General features: G+C 52.5%; 2 pseudogenes; one reads left to right on the top strand and one right to left on the bottom strand.

The window, feature by feature from the left end:
* The first annotated feature begins 397 nt into the window (after positions 1-397).
* LOC123133241 (receptor-like protein 46) lies at positions 398-2,881 on the top strand (annotated as a pseudogene).
* Positions 2,882-3,235: 354 nt separating this feature from the next.
* On the bottom strand, positions 3,236-5,932 carry LOC123138678 (receptor-like serine/threonine-protein kinase NCRK; annotated as a pseudogene).
* Positions 5,933-6,772: the final 840 nt, after the last annotated feature.

The following is a 6,772-nucleotide window of genomic DNA, read 5'->3' as shown; positions in this document are numbered from 1 at the left end:
AGAATGGCGGGAGGAAAGGGGCAAATGGGAGGGAAGTGGGGGAAAAGCAGGAAGAAACGGCGGGAAGAGGCGCTCGACTCGCCGATAGGGAAGACCCACACGCCCCTTTTCGCTTGACCGGGTTCTGCCTGGGTCCGCCGGCACCAATTTCGGCCCGAGCCGGCGAAAAACGGGCTTCTGGGGAGCGACCGGGCCGCTTTTTCGGCGCCGGCGCGGAAAAAACGCTTGGGGAGGGCCTGTTGGGAGCGCGGCTGGAGATGCTCTAATTGGCATACAGACGACCAGGCCAGCCCGCCGGCAATGCCTCGATTTATATGTCGAGGGATCCAGCCCGTGATCCTTGACAGCGATTTTACTTTTCTCAACTCCACCATGTCACACCGGCCGGGTAGGAGGCATGACGAGACCAGCCCGCGCGCACCTCGCCGTGTTGTTCCTGCTGGCCGCCGGCACCTCCCCGGTGGCCACAGCTACCGTGCTGCCATCGGAGGCCGAGGCCCTTCTCGCATGGAAGGCCATCCTCGTCGACGCAGCCACGCTATCCAATTGGACTATGGACGCGCCGGTTTGTGACTGGAGAGGCGTGACTTGCGAGGAGGTCGACGAACGCGTCTCGGAGCTATGGCTCCGGGGACTCGATCTCTCGGGCGGGCTCAATATGCTCGACACCACGGCGCTCCCGGCCCTCACCGTTCTGGACCTCAGCGACAACAACATTCGCGGCGCCATCCCGGCCAGCATCTCACGGTTGCCACTAGAGCTCGGTGACATGGACAACCTCCTGACCCTCAACCTTCACAGCAACAGCCTCGTCGGCGACATCCCGCACCAGCTCTGCAAGCTCCTCTCCGTTCAGGTACTGGACCTGTCGAACAACCAGCTCGGCGGAGAGGTCCCCAGCTGCTGGTGCAACCTCTGATCTCTAGAGGTCATGAACCTATGGAACAACCGGCTTAACGGGGAGCTCCCGACCTGCTGGTGGAACCTGGAGGCTCTGCAATTCATGGACCTGTCCAACAACTCCTTCTCGGGTGAAATCCCGGTGGCTAAGGCAAGCCGCAACTGCTCTCTGGTCTCTATTAATCTCGCCAGCAATGGTTTCATCGGTGCATTTCCACTCTTGGAGGGTTGCACCTCGCTGCTTCACATCGACCTAAGAAGTAACGGGTTCAACAGCTCCATCCCGCCGCAGCTAGGTGACAAGCCCAAGCTTAAATTCATCTTTCTCTACAACAACAACCTCGTCGGTGACATCCCGCAGTAGCTTTGCAGGCTCCTCTCCATCCGTCTACTGGACCTGTCGATAAACCTGCTCACGGGGGACCTCTCGGATTGTTGGTGCGACCTCCGGGATATGCGGTTCATGGCCCTGTCCAACAACCAACTCACTGGAGAGCTCCCGGACTGCTGGTGGAACTTGGAGGCTCTGCGATTCCTCGACCTCTCCAATAACTCCTTTTCGGGCGAAATCATTGGGGCCAATGCAAGTCGTAACTGCTCTCTCAAATCGTTGCGTCTTGCTAGAAATGGCTTTGTCGGAACCTTCCCAGACCTAGAGGGTTGCAACATGCTGGGCGCCCTCGACCTCAGCAGCAACGGCTCCATCCCACCGCAGCTCGGTGGTTTTGCTGAGCTATTAGACCTCCGGCTCTCCAATAATAATTTTGTCGGCGACATCCCACACCATCTTTGCAGGCTCCTCTCCGTCAGGGTACTTGACTTGTCAAACAACCGGCTCAATGGAGACATCCCAGACTGTTGGTGCAACCTCCAGGCTCTGCAGTTCATGGACCTGTCTAAAAACCTACTCACTGGGAAGCTCCCAGATTGCTGGTGGAACCTGCAAGCTCTAGAGTTCATGGACCTGTCCAACAACTCCTTCTCGGGTGAAATCCCTGAGCCATATGCAAACCATAACTGCTCTCTCAATTCAATATATCTCGCCAGAAATGCCTTTGTCGGTGTCTTCCCGCGGGTCCTAAGGGGATGCAACTCGCTGACAACCCTTGACATGGGGAATAACATGTTCTTTGGTGCTCTCCCTCCGTGGATCGGGAGTCGGATTCCGTCACTAAGAATCCTTAGCCTCAGATCAAACAACTTCACCGGAGAAATTCCTTCCGAGTTATCACGACTTTCTCAGCTTCAGTTGCTCGACATGGCAAGCAATAGCTTCACTGGGTTGATCCCGGTGGCCTTCGGCATCTTAGCCTCCATGAGCCATCCACAGAATCTGGGCAACCCGATACGATCTTACGGGCAGAAATACAATGATAAGATTGACATAATCTGGAAAGGCCAAGAGCTAATTTTCCAAAGAACACTCTGGTTACTAACAGGTATCGATTTGTCTAACAATTTGTTGTCTCAGTGCATCCCCAAAGAACTAAACAACCTTCAGGGCCTCCGGTTCCTGAACCTATCAAGAAACCATCTATCATGCAGCATCCCAGAGGATATTGGTAGCTTGTATTTTCTCGAGTCCCTAGATCTATCGTCTAACGAACTTTCAGGAACCATTCCTTCGAGCATCTCGAGCATATCAGGGCTGAGCGTGTTGAATGTCTCGAACAATCAGTTGTCGGGCAAGATACCTTCTGGGGGTCAGATTCAAACCCTGGTTGACCCATCCATTTATTCAAACAATCCTGGGCTTTGTGGGTTTCCTCTAGACATTCCATGTGCAGATACTTCACTTGCACGGGACGAGGGACATGGTGAAGGGGAGGACCAGTGGTTGTACTACTGGGTGATTGCTGGGATTGTGTTCGGTTTTTAGCTGTGGTTTGGGATGCTCTTTACAGTCGAGACCTGAAGATGTGGCTTTATCTTCTTTGTCGATGCGATGTAGTGTAAGATTATGAAGAAGGTGGCACATTAGTATTGTTCTTTCTGTGTCCTCTGTTCAAATAATGTATAGCCCCATGAATTATTTGGAAGTTTACACAGAAAAGTATTTACGACACTACTGATTTCTCCGAGTTCTAGGTTTTCACCGAGTTTAGTTTCTCTGGAGATGTGCATTCCTCTTCTTTGTTGATGGCATGAAATGTAAGATTATGAAAAAGATGTGACATTGCCATTTTCCTTCTCAAATTGATTGATTGATTAATTACATTTATCGATCCCGCCATGGCGCCATCCGCCATGCACGCGGAGGATCGCAACCGAGTTTCTGGTGCTACTTGACTATTCTATATCTATCTCTTCTACAACATATTCGATCAATCTCCCTTCACCTGTAGAGGCTCGTCCCCGTTGTCGGCTGCGTGAACGTCTCCAGCCGCGGCTCCGTCAGGTCCACCTCCTCCTGCTCCGCCGACCGCCAGCTCCGACCCATCATCACCATCATCGTCACCGGCATGCCAACGTTAATCGCGAACTCGCCCGACAAGACGGTTCCCTTTGCATTGCTACCGTTCCCTCCGTGCAGGTGATCATGGAAACGGCCGTCGTCGCCGTCCTGCCACCCTGAGCATTCCTGCGGCCTCTCGGCACGGAAGCCCGAGGCAAAGGCCCGGCGGCGGCGGTCAGGTGGTGGCGACGGCGCTTGTCGGCGAGGGGCACGATGGTGGAGAGGATCTGGACGACCTCGGTCATGGTGGGCCTGGCCTCGGGGTTCCACTGCAGGCACTCCCTTGCCAGGTGCGCCATGATCTGCATCTCCTCCGGCGTGAACGCGCCCTTCAGCGCCGGGTCCGGCAGCTCCGCCACCACCAGCCTGCTGTCCCGGAGCCGCGACGTCGCCCACATCACCAGGCTCTTGTCCGCGCCACTGGCGCCGGCGCCGCCCCTCTTGTGCACCGGCTGCCGGCCGGTGATGAGCTCCAGCACCACCACGCCGAAGCTGAACACGTCGGACTTGAGCGACGCCTTGCCGACGATGGCGTACTCGGGGGCGAAGTACCCGAAGGTGCCCAGCATGCGCGCCGGCGAGCTGGAGCAGCTGGTCACGCCGTCGTTCATCAGGCACTTGGCCATGCCCAGGTCCGTGATCCGGGCCCTGAACCGGTCGTCCAGCAGGATGTTGGTGGACTTGATGTCCCAGTGGAGGATGCGCGGCGCCGCCGCCTCGTGGAGGTACTCCAGGCCCCTCGCCGCGCCCAGTGCCACGCGGACGCGCGTCGCCCAGTCCATGGGCTTCCGGTTGAGGTCGTCCAGGCACTCACGCAGGTTGCCGTTAGTCATGCACTCGAACACCAGCAGCCGCTCCAGCTGCCGCCCCTGCCGCTCCGAGCAGTACCCCAGCAATGGCACCACGTGGCAGTGGTTCAGCCTCGACAGCAGCTCGATCTGTCCATTTGTTCATGGAGAACGTTCAGAACAGAGTGTTGCTCTTCTTCAGTGTTCAGCCTTTCTTTAAAAGTATAAGTTCAGAGTTCAGACATATAAAAGAGTAAAACATAGCATGATTTGCAATACCTCTGGCAGGAACTCATAGTCTTCTTCTGCGCCTCCGAGGGGCCGAAGCTTCTTCACGGCGACGACTTTGCCGTCGGTGAGCTGGCCACGGTACACCTGGCTCGTTCCACCGATGCCGATGAGCTGTTCGTCGGAGAATTTCCTGGTTGCCTGGTCCAACTCCGAGTAGGAGAACCGGAGAACCACGCCGTCTTCACTCCGGGAGACGAGTGGGCAGCTGCACAAATACCCTGTGCCGCGATGGAAAAAATCAGAGTTGAAAGTTTGAAACAAGAATCAGGGTGTGGTGGCTCCACACTGTCCTGAATAGAACTTGGAAGCCATTGAGACAAATAATGCAGAGAAATGTTTTGGCTTGCTTTTGATGACACTGAGCCCCGGGTCGGGTTTCAGTTGGGTAAAAGGAGGAGATCGGTGGCTGACGAGGTTCGATCTTCTGCTCCAGCTCGCATACTTGTTGAAACAGTGCAGCCGCGAATCGCGGGGAGAGCACGGCCTTGCAGTGGAAGTAGTACGCCGTGGTGCTGACCAAAGCAACGGAGGTGCACATACCAGGAGCGTTGGAATGACTCTCTTGCTAGAGAAATGCTTCCTCCCTTGCTCCGAACTTCCTGCAGAGTTGAATCTGGCAGAATTCAGACAGTCAGAAGTAAACATAGCATGAGTTCCATCTTCGCATTCGGTGTTCACCTCTGTTTCGTATTGTAGTGCATATAGATTTTTCTTAAAGCCAAACCTCACTAACTTTGACCAAGTTTATGGAGAAAAAACATTTACATATAGAATGCCAGACATATATTATTACATTCATCAAAAGATGTAGTTTCATATTTTATGTTTTTTATATTGTAGATATAAATAATTTTTCCTATAAACTTGACCAAAGTTTACAAAATTTGACTTCTCAAAAAATCTGTAGGCACTACACTATGGAATGAAGGGAGTATGAAGAATGGAGTACTATGGAACCAATAGAGAAGTTTTTCATATACTAGATGTGCAGTTACAGAAAGTGAAGCAAGAACAAGTGCATTCATCATCGTTGGCGAGGAGCCCAAGAGTTGTTCGACATTCAGAAGGCTTGAGATTTACAAAGTACCCACACTGATGCCATGTTGACCCCAACCAGCAGCGCTATGGAAGCAACCCAGGCATGTATTCTTTCTATTTTACAAACTTCATTTGGAATCTGTTATAGCCTTGTAGGTTCACACATCTATCATTCATAAGGGCATCTCCAATGAGGACCCGCAATTTTTCTGATGCATCCGTCATAGACAAGGGGACCAGTCCGCGGAAATGGATGTGGAAGGCCGCAATCCAACTGTATCCGCGTACATTTAACAACAATGGAAACCAACTAGCCGAATTTCGTGCAAACCGGGTGAATTTTGATATAAGCACGGCAGATTTCATTTAAACTAAGTAGATAAAACCGGGCGATATTTTGTCCGATGAACTAAAACCTTAAAATAAAAACCCTATACTTGACGGTGACCTCGTAGGTCATGCAGGGCTAGCCGGCGGCTCCTCCTCCATCATCGTCGCCAGATCCTGTGTTGGAGTCATCGCCGTTAGCCAATGTGGATGATGGCGGTGGAGTTGTTAGGGGCGGTGGTGGTGGTGCGTTTCCGCAATAATGTGGATGTTGCTTGATTGTTCTATGCCATTTGAGCATCTATTGTTATGTTTGATCGCTCATTTGTATTGCTAAATTTGATAGCTCGTATGTTGCGCATGATTCTGGATGTGATGAAATAACACGATGATGAACTAGTGATGTATTTATATGATGATGAACTAGATATGCACTAGTGATTTGTCAATATTTGGCCTATGATTTTATTTGCGGGACCGCGAGCCCTCCGGTGGAACAGTTCCTGTAAACCCGCTCCGCAAATTTTGTGGCCACCCTTAAACGAGTTTTGCGGGCCAGCTGGTTGTGGGATCTACTAGAGATGCTCTAAAGCTGCCAGAAACCTGACATGCACATGTGTATTTCTTTCTTCACTGTTTGTATTGCATAGATAACTTTTTTCTTTACTTTATATACACAAAAAGTTGTCATGAATCTCAGAGCAAGCAAGCGAAAGACTGATTCTTCACCATTAGCTACCGCTTCCGGTAAATTTACTTATTCAGGGGCCGGCGGCGCGCGGGAGGTGAGGAGGTGGCAGAGCCGAGCAGGTAGAATGCGGCGTCGGTGTGGAAGAGGACAAGAGGGAGCGGGGTGGAGACAAGGCAGAGGGGCACGGGCACTGGACAACAAGGGTTGGCGGCTAGGGTTTTGACGAGTCCCGTTTACACTTTCTATGTATCGAGCGCGGCGCGCGGGTGGAAGGGATTGGAA

Source organism: Triticum aestivum, chromosome 6B (assembly GCF_018294505.1).
Source record: "Triticum aestivum cultivar Chinese Spring chromosome 6B, IWGSC CS RefSeq v2.1, whole genome shotgun sequence".
Lineage (NCBI taxonomy): Eukaryota > Viridiplantae > Streptophyta > Magnoliopsida > Poales > Poaceae > Triticum > Triticum aestivum.
This window is presented reverse-complemented; position numbering and strand designations above follow the sequence as displayed.